The following is a 15,289-nucleotide window of genomic DNA, read 5'->3' as shown; positions in this document are numbered from 1 at the left end:
GGTTAAGATCACTGGAGGTTGTCTTGTTGAATAGCTGGCACACCATGGAAAACCCATGTATATGTAAGAATACAATGAGCACAAATACATTCTTGGGAAAAATGATCAACTGAAGTCCCCAGAAAATCCCTCATTCAGTTTGGACACACCCTAACTAATAACGTCTTCAAAGGTCCTATTTACAAATGGGTTCACACCCACAGGACTAGGGGCAGGGACCTGAACATGGCTTGTGGGACACATGATTGAATCCCTGATAAGGATGCAGAATCTGTTTGGAGAACAGAATCAATCTAAACTGTAACTAGAGTGAAAGGTGAGAGGTGGTCAGGAGTGGAGGGTGGAGTGTGATGGGAGAACAGGCTGAGAGAGTACACTAGGAATAGAATTTGAAGGGCTGTTAATGCTGTAAATTTATTCATAAGTGATGGAAAACACATTGCCAAGGTTCAAATCCCAACTCTGCCACTGACCAGCTGTGTGAATTCTTGACCAAGTTACTTAAATTCTCTGTCTCTCGATTTCTTCATCTAAAAAGAGACTGATAATACCTACCTGTGGTAGATAGAATTACATACCCCAATTTAGACATGTTCTTAATCTTAATTCACATTCTTGTGGGTGTGAACACATTGTAAAGAAGGATCTCTTAAAGATGTTATTTTTAGTTAAGGTGTGGCCCAACTGAAGGAGGGTGGGACTTAATCTGGATTACTGGCAGCTTAATCAAGAGAAAACCAGAAGCCAGAGTCAGAGAAGTCCACAGGAGAAGCAGGAAGTTCATGAGAACCTGGAAGAGAAAGCAGAAGACGTCACCATGTGATGGGAAGCAGAGATACAAGCCAACGATTGCAGTAAAACAGCACTGGAACAGTCACAATCCAAGGAGGAATAAACCTTCTAGCCTCTGCAACCATGAGACAATAGATTCCCACTATTTAAGCCAATCCATTGTGTGGTATTTGTCATAGCAACCTGGCAAAGTAAGACACTACCTTATAAGGTTATGAGATTGAATGACTTTGTATATGTAAAGCATTAGAACAATATCTGGAACACAGTAAACATAAAGTAAATGTTACTTATCATCATCATTTGTTTAGAGAGATAACTATGGCAGCTCTGTGAATGGAAAGTAGGCACAGATTTGTGGTATATTGCAAAAGTAGAGCAGAAAGGATTTGCTGACCATTTAGGTGTGAAATGATGAAGTGGGAGAAGTCCAAGCATATGGCTAAGTTTAAACCCCCAAGAAAATGAAGAAGATGGTAACTGTACTGGTCATGATAAACAAGTAAAGCTGAAGATACTAATAAACCCCCCAATTCCAGGCTTAATACAATAATAATCTATTTTCACCAGTAGTACATGCCAAACACTGGCTGGTGGGAGGTTTTGCCCCAGTAAATCTCTCGGGGACCCAAGCTGTTGGAAACTCCTGGGTCCGGAGCTACATCTCCGGAACAGTAGCCTCCTCAGTCACTGCAATGGGGGGTAAGGTCTTTGGAGGGGCTCATGCAAGCTCCTGCATGCTTTAGCCAGAAGGGATTCACATCACCTCTGCTCAGAGTCCAAGGGGCAGAGCTGGTGCATAGATCCACCTAACTCAGGTAGACAAGACAATCAAGGGAACATGTGGCCATCCAGAAAGCAGTAAATGCTTCTACCACACAATGAATGGGTTTGGACAGGGAAACTATAAATGTGGTTTTGGATATAGGCAGTTTGACTTAACTAAGATGCATCTAGTGTTTGCCTTAAGAATAAATCTTATTTGTTAGATGTTGCAAACTTTGACCCTAAGTCAAATGAGTCCCTTTAACCTAAGGAACAGAGATGATAAATGTTATTTCTGTTCAGTTTTTGACAGAACCAACAAGTTAAATTTCCTAAACATGAAGCAAAAATAAAAATTCCTCTTGCAGAAAGAAAAAAGAAGTCTGAACCCTGGAACGTGCAAATGTTGACAAAGAGCGAAACTCATTCGCAGCTGTGAAATAAGGAATGGATTTACCCTGGCAACTCATTAAAGAAATTGAGGCTACAGTGCTGATCCTAATGAAAATAAAATTCATCTCAGAGCCACACAGCAAACACTGACAGAGGCAGCATGTGCATGATTATTTCTTTATAGCTTTCATTAGCCCATGACCAGAATCTCCGTTATTTTCCATGGCTCCATCTACATGTTGTCAAAATTTGGAAGAAGTGTAAAATGCATCATGCAAAGTAAGGAAAAAACAGCCAGATGATTGAATTTGTCTCTCTTCACCATCCCATTGGACATCACAGAAATATAGCCAGTAACTGGGCTTAAAAGAAAAAGATGCCTTAAAACATTCAATGACATTCCAATCAAGGAAAATAGTTTCACACTATAATAATTTAGAACAGAAGAAGAAGGAGAAGGAGAAGAAGAAGGAGAGGAAGAAGAAGGAGGAGGAGAAGAAGAAATATATAGGATATGTCACAAGCTGTAGTTTTAATAGGAGGCCAGGGTTACAGCTTAGGATTTTTTTCCATGATGAGCTATCAAGGATGCTATAAAATCTCCTTCCCTGACAGCCTCCCTGTTTCTCTACCTTGCATTCATAGTCCATGTGTGTAAGTTCTCTCATGTTGCAGGATACGTTTTTCATGTTTTACATCTCCCAATGCCTCTCACAAACTGAACATAGCCGGTGTGTAGTAAACCCTTATTACCACAACATTAGGGGATAGTTTTTGTGCAATAAAGGTCAAGAGTCCCTCTAGGTCAGTAAGTTTCAAGCCTTAAACTCTATTTTCCACCAATCACTCAATAAAATGTTCCTTTCCCTCCCCAAAGAGTTTGACCAAAACCATCTTTTTAGCCCCAGCAAGTGAGATGGGAGATGGAGGCACCCTGAGCCTGGAAGCCCTGGAAACAGGGGCTGTATGCTTGGCCTGCCTCTTCCTGTAGGGTTTGAGGGTGTGCGCTGTGCCCAGCCCCATCCCCCAACCACCAGCAAAGACATGCACACAGTCACAGCTGCGCCACGTCATAAGCACTTGCTTAGGGGGAGAGGCTACATCCTAGGTGTCCAAGAACCCAAACCCTGGAAGGTTGCAGGTAGATGAACCATGGCAGGGGGGAGAGGCAGGAATCATGTCACACTTGCAAGTGAACCTGGGGAGCAAGTGAGAGCCAATTTTCATAATTATTATTAAAAAAACTCGGGTCCCACCCAGACTACTTATCCCATTGGGTGAGAATCACAGGAACGTGAAACTTGCCGTGTCGTCCCCTGGTCTTTGGGCTGCCGAGGAAATCTTTCTGGAGGATTGGCAGAGGATAAGACTGAGGGCAGAGAGACAAGTTAGGAGGCCACGTGGACACAGGAAAGGGGGAATGGACTTGAAGAAAATGAGGGGATAAAATCAGCAGGATTTCACGCCTGGTGGGATGTGGGAGGCAGTGAAGTAGAGAGGCAAAGAAGTCAGAGACGCTCCTTCCAAGTTCTCTGACCATGTGTGTTTCCATTTGTAAGACAGGGGAGACGAGAGTTGCCGATTTCTGGTGATGATTTCTGTCTTGGACAGGTTACCTCAGAAGTGCCTGTTGGGGCATTGTTTATGATAGATATCCTTTGGGATATCCTAGTGGTAATGAAGTAAGAGGCTTGTACTTGTTTGAAGCTTTTATGTACCCCAGAAAAGGCCATGTTCTTTTAATCCATTCCTGTGGGGGCAGATATATTGGTGGTAGGACCTTTTGATTAGGTTATTTCAATGGAGATGTGACCCACCTCATTCAAGGTGGGTCTTAATCCTTTACTGGAACCCTTATGAGGATAAAAAAAAAGGTAGGAAAAGTCCAGAGAGCTCAGAGAGAAACACCCGAAGAGAGTTAAAAGAAAAAAGCCTGGAGAAACAAGCAAGGACACACGGAAGCTGAAAGCAACAAAACCCAGAGAGAAGGACAAGCAGACACCAGCCATGTGCCTTCCCAGCTGACAAAGGAGCCCTAGATGCCAGCAGCCTGTCTTCAGAGAAGGTATTATCTGTTGAAGCCTTAATTGGGACATTTTCACAGCCTTAGAACTATAAATATGCAAGCTAATAAATCCCTATTGTTAAAAGCCAACCCATTTCTGGTATATTGCATTCTGGCAGATTTAGCAAACTGAAACAAGGCTCCTCGGCTCAGGAGGGAGTCTGAGTGAGAAATGTAGATTTGGGAATCGTGTGGAAAGCCGTTGAAGCCACAGTATGGGTACAATCTCTCAGGGAGAATATATGCCTTGGGACGCTCCATTACTGCATGGCACTCAAAATCTTCACACAACTGAAATTTTGTGTTCTTTTTTCTAGCTTTCAGCAGAAATACTAAGATGGTCTTACTCTACTGAGATCACTGCTAAGAAAACCACTGTCTGAATTGGGCCCCTGTCATTTACCACTTTGTGTCCTCTCGGCGTGACCTACCTCTTAATTTAGCTCCCACTGATGCACCAGCTCTGTAACAGTCCCAGCCAGCTTCACCCAGGTGAAACTGGACCTAGCTCCCAAACCTCTCACCTTGCACCACAGTGTACAATGCCCCAGGACTCCACTTGTGTCCACACATGCCCAAATTGGAAAGTGGGGGGAGCTAGCCTACAGGGCAAACCTGTGATCTGGGAGGGCAGGAGTTGATGGACAGTCCTTTCCTCTTTCTTGCCCTGATAGACAGACATGAGATGCATTTCATATAATTCCTCAGGGCCCACAGGATTCAGCAACCAGCTCCACTGCAGACAACTCAATTAATTCAGCCCTGCACTGACTTCTGTTTCCCCTGGGGTCATACTCCCCAGTAAAGTCCTCATACAGTAAACTCCATTGGCTCAGGCTCTGCTTACCATAGAACCCAGGCAAAGACACAATGGAAACAAGCAAGTAGAGAAACAAAACAATCAACTTGCTGTAACCAGTCAAATTGTGGTCAAAGGAAAGAAGATGGCACCTCTTTGAGAACATGTAGTGCTGGCCCATTCCGAAAGCTGGTTTTTATAACCTAGGTGGAATTATTTCCAACTGAGTCAACACACTAAGAGATATGTTGCACATGGTTTGTTTCTAGGCCTCATATTCTAAAATTCATTATTTCAAAATGTGTATATATTGGGCAACCAATTCAGTACACATTACCTAGTGGCCCCCTTTACAGAATTTTAAGTGATTTTCAGCCATTTTCAGGTATGTGTTCATCTAACATTTCATTCACTATCCACTAATACAATAAATACACTCTCCTTTTCCTTCACCTTCTGTCTTGTTTACCATAACTAGCTATGCTTTATTTTTCTTTCTATGTTAATCTCATCATTCCATTAGCTGGTCATACTACACAAAGTCCCTGGAAATAGGACTTTGGGCACCCTGATCAAAAGCCCACCTTTCAGGCCCCAGCTTCAGGCCCCTTGGGAAAGAAGTTACCCAGATAACGAAGTTACCCAGGAACTAGGGAGGCTGATCACCAGCAGCCGGGGCTGGGCTATGGCCTGTCACCTGTCTGAGGAAGCACAGAGAGGGCTCCTGGGCAGAAGGAGAACATCAGGTACCCTAACAGACAGGAAGTTCACATTCATTCGCTGAAGGACTGTTTGTTGCATACCCTTCATGCACTGGGCTCTGTGCTTCCTGACTTCCTGGACCTTACCATCTAGCGAGGCCATAGCGATGGCCTGCCATGGCCAGGAGCTCCACAAAGACACAGACCTTTGGGACAATTGTCCCCATTGCTGGTGCTGACACCGGCTTCAAACCCTCTGTTGTTGGCCACACTTCACACAACTCTGCCTGCGACCCCTCAACCCCAAACCCCACCCCATGCAGAGGTGCCTAGGTCCACTGGGGACCCTGAATCCTCATCTCTGGGCACAGCAGCAGCCCCAGTCGAGCCCCTCCCCTGGGCTCCTCTCGGAGCACATTTCAAAGTTATCTTCACAGTCTTGCTGCAAAAGAAAAGGAATAGACCATTCAAAGACTTCTTTGTGGTGGGAACATTTTATGGAAAAAGAAGATGGTTATGTTCAAGTAGCTACCAAGAGAGAATAAACATTCGGTTAAAAGTCACTTGATTCTTGACTGATGACACTCAGCTGACAGTCACCTGGGAGGGCAGGCGACCAGTTTCCCTGAGCGAGACTTAATCCCATCAAAGTTGATCAGAAATTAGCTTAAGCATTTTGTCAGGAATGCTAACTTCTTCCCAGAAATAGGTTGTGAATTACGTTGCACCTAGGGTACAGGCAAGGTTTGTGACAATTTTTCCCTTATGGTTACAACCCAGAAAATATGTGCAGGATATAATTGAAAGAGAAGTTAGTCAAATGTTTACCTGTCCTTTTCCAAAGAGTTTGATAGTTTCTCTTACATTCCATTTCATTTTTTTTTAATTGTCTTCCTGTACAACACACTGATGGTTCTCAATCTGCAGAATGGAAGATGTTGCTGTGGACAAGTCTTTTTGTTGCCACAGGTGAGAGCAATGCCAGAGACTTTGCTTTAAAGGTTGTGATTTCCCTGCAGGATAATGCCATTGGAAACTACCATTACCCTTTAAGTTTGGAGTCTTCCATTTAAATGTTTGTTGTTCCATATTAATTGTCAGGGTCCATTTTCTAGGAAACACATCTGAAATTTTCTAACGGAAACCAATATTAAAAGATTAAAAAGCAGTTTTTTCTGTAATAGCTGAAAACCAAAAACTGCCCAAATGTCCATCTACTGGTGTATAGATCATAGAACTGTGGTGTTCATACAAAGGAATACCACTCATCTTTTAAAAAGAGACCAAGCTTCTGAAACACGCAACTGAAATAACTCTCGTAATCTTTAGGAGAATAAAAAAAGCCCGACAGAACCAAGAATGTACTGTATGATTCTATTTATGTGAGGTTAAAGAATAGGCTAAAAGTAAGCACTGGTGATGGAAGCCAGAGGGTTGTTACCCCTGGAGGGGAAGGTTATTGTCTGGGAAGGGGCAGGACAGAGACTTCTGGGGTGCCAGAAACATTTATTTTTATCTAGGTGGTGGCTACATTGTCTTACATAAGCATATTAAAAAATTGTACTAATATATGTTATATCTCAAAAAAAAAAAAAAAGGAAACAAAAAGAATATGCTCCATGCAACTTGATGGGAATGAATTGAAAATAAACTAAGTTTCTTTCATTGCATTTCGTACTTTATAAAGCTATGTACATTTTTGACATGTATTTGCATATGGCACCATCCATAAGTATCTGTGGATTGTTACCAGTTCTAATTTCTTTGAGTGGTATAAAGGGTCAGGCATTATTATTCTGATTTTATAAATAAACAAATTGATGCTCAAAGAGATCAAGAGATTTTTTTCAAAATTACACAACTGAGTCATTAACCCAGCCAAGTCTGGAACTCAGATCCTCTGAATTCAAATCAATAATCCTTCCACAACAGTCTCCAACTCTACCCAAGACTGATTTCTAGGAACATCCTCAGTGTTAACTCCCTTTTATTCCTTCCGGATTCTTACGTAGAGGAATTACTGGCAGTGACAACAATCTGGTAACGACAAGAACACTACCCTATATGACACACATTGCACAGACCAGCTACATGCTTCCCATTCTCACACTTGCTTTATTTCTTCAACAAATTTGTGGTGAGTTATATGCAACCCCATTTTACATTTGAAGTACCTGATGTGTACTTGTGAACTTGCCCAAGATCGCACAGCTGGGAAAAGGGAGGATGGAATGTTTCGAGCCCAAGTCTGCCATCTGTGTTTAAACATGCCCGTCCAGCTTCTCTACCACGTTGTAACAGAAGACAACCTTCCTTCAATGCTGTAGACTGTGTCCTCCCTCAAACCTGTTTTTCAAGCCCCAGTCCTTCAGCCAATGGGCGTAGCTGTCACCCAGTAGCATCTGTGGTGTTTGGAGCCCAAGGAAACATCCTTCATGATGACCATGAAGACAAGTGGAGAGAAGCAGAGCCCTCAGGAGGCAGGGCTCTGTCAACATTTACATAAACTTACACCTGTTTGCTTGTGCAAAATTAGAGAAAAATTATCCCATGATCCCATATAGGCAGTACCAGTTAAAGAACTGAATGTGTATCTCACTTTCATGAAAGTTCTGTGTGTTAGGTATTGAACCTACACTTCAGTACTGAGAGTTTCAAGATCAGCTTTTCAGTTTACAGTTCAGACCTCCTGTCCCTGCCTCCTGCGATACATGTAGAACAAGGCTGGGGTCTCCTCACATCCCGGAGATGTGGTGGTGAGAAATAGAACAGCCCTGGACAGCCAGGAGCTGCCCTGGCACACACAGCCAGGCCTCAATGTTCTTCTGAAGAACATGAAGCATTTCACAGAATGTCAACTCTAGATGAGGCCGTCAATGATCACAGCAGAGCAAGACAGAAATGAGACCACCCTGTAATCATGTCTGAACACAGACAAAAATAGAGACATTGTTCAAGCCACAAAAACCACTGACGGGAGAGGCTGCTGCTTCTGCGCCAATCACTACTCTAGCCTCCTCTGTTCTTTTCACCGTCTTTAAGAAATTCATCACGGAGTTATCACCACTTCCTGACAGCATCCAGTCTAGAGCAAAGCTCCCCTGCCTCAAATCCTCCCCAGGAGCTCCAAACACAGGCCCCAATCTTATAGTAATTCCCTTCTCACCCTCTCACTGGGACACCACACGGTCCCCCAGGCTGTGTGCTCTCCCTCACTGTGACAAAGATTAAACCCACCTTTCTCAATCCCAAGTATGTTCCTCTGGTCTCTGGCTAAAGAGCACTGTTATCGTGGTCTGCCTTCCAGTTCCTGTGTTGTTGAGAAGTGTAACACATCTAGAAAACAAGACAGAATGTATTCCACTTGTGGTAGGTTAAATTACACACCCCCACAAACACATGTTCTTAATTTTAATCCACATTCCTGTGGATGTGAACCGATTGTAAATAGGACCTCTTGAAGAAGTTATTTTTAGTTAAGATCTGGTCAACTGAATGAGGGTGGAGGCCTTATAAAGAGGACCTGGAAGTCACAGAAGCCAGAAAGGAGGGAAAGTATGATGGGAGGCAGAAATATGGCCCAAGGATTACCAGCAGACAGGACCAGAAAGCTACCAACCCAGGAGAAAGTGCAGTCTTGCCGCAGTCTTGATTTGGACTTCCAGCCTCTGAAACTGTGAGTCAAGAAATGTTTGTTGTTTAAGCCAAACAAGTTTGCAGTATTTGTGGTAGCAGCTCAGGCAAACTAAGACATCAGTATAAATCCATTAATCCTTCTTTAAAGATTAAAAATTCCATGTAACTAAAACACAAACCAGTATCAATGGTTGCAGTGAAAAATCAAGTGCTTTTTACCTATGAATGCAAATTTTAATGAGTCCTATTGAAGCAGACTATGCTTCTGGCTTCCACATTATTTAGTGTTCATCATAAGCTTAAGGTCACGAGAGGTCAGGTGCTGGTGGCTGATGAAGAGTATTCATGTCTGGAGGTTGGACCCCAAGGAGAGGCAGGTGGAGAGCCCCACCTGACCAATGGGTGGAAGGAAAATGTTGTAAGTTTCCTCGAACGCAACAGAGAAGCAAACAAATAAATAGGATACTTTTCAGGACATGAAAGGGTGATGAGGTTATAGGGGAATGTGGGAGGGGTGCCCAACATGGGGAGGGCTCATAAAAGGTCAGTTCTAAAAGCAGAAGCTTTATCAAAAGAAATGAGCCATATCCTTTTCCTACAATGCACAGATGCTGGCCAGATACCTCCAGACTTCTGGAAATTTCTATGAAGAATTTTAGGTAACATGGTTTCTAATGCATTGCAGTTGGAGCTGCCTGCCAACTGGAAGCTCAGGCAGTACCGTTAACCAGGGACATGGGTTGTGCCACAGTTTTGGCCATAGTTTTAAATACACATTTATAATGGGCTGCCTTCCCTGCCTCAAAATGAGGATGGAATGAGGACATGCCATTAAGGGTACATAAATACTCAATTTCCAGACAACAATTTACTGCAGCTACAAGATTGCTCACCCTAAAAAACACACTTGGCAATCTGAATGATTTGGGGTCATGACTATCTGGGACTGTATTTTCCTACATATTTGCTCAAAAATCCCTTCACTTAGTTTTCTAGAATTCCACTGCACAGAAGCTCAGTGTGGTTGGTGAGTTCAAGATGCCATCCAAAAACAGTGGTTATTATGTGTGTTTAGAGCATATGAGCTGCCAGGCAGTTCCACAAAGCTTCATGGTAAACTCTCCATAAAAGGGGATAGTTCAGTTTTTATGTACTAAGGTAATAAAGCACAAGCTGGGGCTAGCAGGATGCAGAGTAAATCCCAACTGTGAAGCTGTTGACAGGGTCAGGAGAATTCACCATCCATCATCACACAGAGTTGCCAAACAACATTCTTGACTTTTACTTCTGCCTCCCCTAAAGCCTCATCCACAACCACAGAAGCTGGTTTCACTGATAAATACACAGAGAGCCCTTCATCACCTTCAGTAAGCAGGAGATGGGCTGCTGCAATTACCCCAGCACCAGCGTTTTATCCACAGCCCACACACCACCTCTTCCAGCCATCTGTCCACAAGACCAGGGCTCCCAATGACTCCCCACTGACCAAACAGAAAGGAACCAAAAACCCCACATCTGGACTCTTAACAAATAATTAGAAATAACTCAAGGATGACAGATGGGACACATGGATCAGCTCTTAGAAATAATTACCCAACAGTTAGTTATACACCAGCTACAAGGAACAGCAGCAACTTCTTTTCTGGTAGAACTTCATCTGTCTGGAACAATTAGGTGTGTCTGCATAAAGCCAGGAAAACAAAGGAACCACTGCTCAAAGTCCTCCCACTCTACAGTAACCGGGATTTATGTGGATGGTTTTCTTTTCTTTATTTGAATATTCATTTCTTTTAGCCCAAGGGAGTGTCTTCTTCAACACTAGCTTGTCATAACATGCGTCAAAGCAGTTGGGAATATCCCAACAGAAACTCCTTTAAGAAACTAAAACTCACAAAGCAATTGATTTGCTCCAGCAAAGGGTCCAGGGATTGGGCTTCTGAGGGAACTGCTTTGCCAAAAGCAACTCAGCAAGATCAGTAAACCAGGCAGATTATGGCCCCTCCATCTTGAGAATGGAGGAAGAGACCTCATCACCTCAAGCTGGATTAAAGGCTCACCTTCCTGCCAGATTGAAAGGTGATGGAAACCCTCTCTTGAGAAAGTCAAAGTCTTTTTCCCTGTGAGCAAACAATTGGACTTGCATTAAAGAAATTAGTTGTTACTATCAAGGAAGAATACATTTTTTAAAAAGAGAGAGTTTTATAGTTAGGAGCAAACGGACTTCGGAATCAGACAGACTTGCCTTGAATTCTGGCTCCAATACTAGTAAATACGTCATCCCAGTTATGCAACCTCTGCAAATTTAATTACCCCAATTATAAACAGGAATGAAACACTACCTGCCTCACAGCATTGCGATGAGCTTAAAAAAAAGGGCTCATTGGGAGGGCTCAGCACCGGGCCTGCGCGGGGTGACTGAAAGTTGGCTCTTAAGGTCATTATGATTGCTATGATTGTTATGTTTTTAGGCATATGGTGCTTCCAGGATGTACCCACCTTTGGGGGTGGGAGAGAAAGGTTGGTTTGTCCTGGGACACAATTGGGAAATAGTGGGATGAACCAACAAGAATCAAACTTACTGTGGATTCTCACCTGCACTCTTGAAAGGATTCTGCTGCTGCGAAGCGAGAAGACCTGGGAAAGACTCCTGCCAGGTTTTCCAAACCTTTATCTCTCAAGGCACCAATGCGCAAGTTTTTCTAGTCAAGCCCCTCATTGAAAGACCTGACTAAAACCAGACTTCCAGGTCCCAATATATAACCTAACTTTGCCCTGCCCCCTCTGACAGGCTGTGAAAACTCAGCTGAAGTAGTGTCCTCCCTTACCAGGGTAAGCAAGAAACTCAGCCTTGTCTTGTAAAAAACAAACGAAATAACTAAAAACAAAAACAAAGACACTAACAGGCAGACAGGAATCGACTCCCTGGTCCCCAGACTGAGAAGGTTGTGGTCTCCTGAAACACCCCTCTTTAGGGGCCTTGTAAGAAACATTTCACTTTACACACCATTTTCAACAGTTTGGCGTTGAAGCCCTTAGGCAGATTGAAATGGAGACCAGAAATTGGTTGGCTTCCAAGGACAATTACCATAAATTGGAAAACTGAATATAGCTATTCATCGTCTGGCCTCAAGATGTGAATGGATCATTAATTAGGGCCTAAAGAAAAGGGTGCTGCTCAGACATGTCGGAAAAAAGAAAGACTCTCCTAGCCAGTGAGTTCCTCGTAGGCAGGGGCCGAGTCCAAAACATGGATCCCAGTGTCCAGCTCAGCTCCAGACACATGTGGGTGATCCACAAAAAGGGAATGAATGGATGAATAAATGAATGCAGGATTGGTGTCAAAGGTTTGGGTTTCAGCCCCTGCTCTACCATTTCTGAGCAATGCAGTCCTGGGAAAACCCTTCCCAAATCCCAGTTTTCTACCTCTGCAAAACAGAGATTAAAACCACCCACATCGACTTGACTCCTACGGGTGTAAATCTCCTTGGCAACGTGGGACATGACTCCCGGGGATGAGCCTGGACCCAGCATTGTGGAATTGAGAAAATCTTGACCGAAAGGGGGAAGTGAAACGAAACAGAGCAAAGTTGCAGTGACAGAGATTTCAAATGGAGTCGAGAGGTCACTATGGAGGGTATCCTTATGTGCTATATAGATATCCCTTTTTAGTTTTTAGTGTATTGAAATAGCTAGAAGGAAATACCTGAAACTGTCAAACTGCAACACAGTAGCCTTGATTCTTGAAGACGATTGTATAACAATGTAGCTTACACGGTGTGACTGTGTGATTGTGAAAATCTCATGGCTCACACTCCCTCCAGCCAGTGTATGGACAGATGAGTAGAAAAATGAGGACAAAAACCAAATGAAAAATAGGGTGGGATGGGGGGTGATGGAATGTTTTGGATGTTCTTTTTTCACTTTTATTTTTATTATTTATTTATTTATGTGGAGTAAGAAAAATGTTCAAAAGTTGATTCTGGTGATGAATGCAAACTATATGATGGTACTGTGAATGGCTGATTGTACACTGTGGATGATTGTAAGGTATGTGACTATATCTCAATAAAATTGTATTAAAGAAAAACAGCAACCAACATCTCTTAAGATCATTGTGAGAAATACATAAACTAATTCGGAAGAAAATTCCACACACACAAAAAAAATGTGTACAAAAAAGAGAGAAGGGAAATTAGCATTCTCTCAGAGCTTATTTGCCAAGCACAATGCCAAACCCGTTCATGTATGTTACTTCCAGTAATAGGATAGAGTAGGTGTTGCTGTTAAGTACTCATCAACTAATCCGTGTTGAATGACCTTCTCCTCTTCATCTTGGGTCCCCTGGGGAACCTGTGCAGCCCCAAGCAGCCTCAGAACCCGCCCATGGTTCCTGCCCAGCAGGAAGGGCTCCATCCCAGGTGAGTTCAGACCGGAAGCTCAGAGGTGTGGGTGTGGCTGGGATATCTCACTCCCAAGCTTCAGGAGACCCTGGAGAGTGGCTACCCCAGCTCAGGGGACCTGTGTCACAGTTGGTCACAGAACACCAAGGGCCCTTGGTTACAACAGCCTCATTTTAACCTAAATTTCTTGGGTATTATGGCAAGTGAGATGAACTGGTCAATTAACTGTTGACTTGCCGTCCCTAATGCATCTGAAAACAGACAACATTCTAGGCTCAAACAGAACTTTTATGAAGATCTATTTGGCTTCCTCTTTCTCTCACCTACTCCCTCTCCCCACCACCAACCCACTTTGAGAGGGAGGGAAGAGGATATGCCAACAAAGAAATGCCCACCTCCTGGCACTGCTGTGAGAACTAAATGAGGCGATGTGTTTGCACAATAATAATAATGACTCCTACTTGCTCACCATATGCTCGCACTGTGTAGGGGCTTCACAAGTGCTGATCTGAATCTGTATGGAATAGACATTGTAATCCCCATTCTACAAATGAGGAAACTGCCAAAAATCACAAAATTATATTAAGTAGTATGTAGGACTGAAATCAGATCTGACTCCAAAAATCTGCTATTAACCATACATCACTTCTGCAGCCCACCCACTGCCTCTCACACTCAGAGACACCCAACAAATGCTCATTCTGCTCTCCTCTTTTGGAAATGCCAGCAACATACAGTTTAACCAATTTCCTTCTTGAAAATTGTTGAGCAATTTTTGAAAATGTACATACAATTAGTTGACCGTGGATCTACTTGTAAATCAATTTCCTGTGAAGGTTTAAACTGGACAGGATTTGGCAGTGACTCAGATTCTGAGCACTTGTTTGGGTGCAGAGGAATGAATAATGGGTTTACAGTAACTGGGAGACTGAATTTTGAATCCTGACTCTGCCTCTTACTGGCCATATCAGTAGGGATTTTGGTTGCAAACAACAGAAACCATCTTTAGTAGGAAAGGAATCGATTGATACAATTATTTGGCCACAAAGAGGAATGAAGTTCAGATGCATACTGCAACATGTTGAGTGAAATAAGCCAGTTTCAAAAGGACAAATATTGCATGACTTCACTTATATGAAATATCTAAAATAAGCAAATTCATAGAGACAGAAAGTAGATTAGAGGATTTACTGGGAGCTAGGGGGAAGGCAGAATGGGGAGGCATTGCTCAGTGGTACAGAGTTTCTGTTTGGAGTGATAGAGAAGTTTTGGTAGTGGATGGTGGTGATGGTAGCACATCAGGGTGAATGTAATTAATGCTATTTAATTGTACATTTAAAAATGGTTAAAATGGGAAATTTTGTATATATGTGTGTTCCAGTTTGCTAATGCTGCTGTTATGCAAAATACCAGAAATGGATTGGCTTTTATAAAGGGGGTGTGGCGGTTTGAATATATTATGTCCCCCAAAACGCCATTATCTTTGATGTAATCTTGTGTGGGCAGACTTTATCAGTGCTGATTAGATTGTAATTCTTTGAGTATTTCCATAGAGATGCACCCCACCCAACTGTAGGTGATAACTCTGATTGGATAATTTCCATGGAGGTGTGGCCCCATCCATTCAGCATAGGCTTGATGAGTTTACTAGAGCACTATATAAGCTCAGACAGAAGGAGTGAGCTTGCTACAGCCAAGAGGGACACTTTGAAGAATGCACAGGAGCTAAGAGAGTAGC

The sequence above is a fragment of the Choloepus didactylus genome, chromosome 2 (genome assembly GCF_015220235.1).
Source record: "Choloepus didactylus isolate mChoDid1 chromosome 2, mChoDid1.pri, whole genome shotgun sequence".
Taxonomy (NCBI): domain Eukaryota; kingdom Metazoa; phylum Chordata; class Mammalia; order Pilosa; family Megalonychidae; genus Choloepus; species Choloepus didactylus.
Note: the sequence above shows the minus strand (reverse complement) of the source record.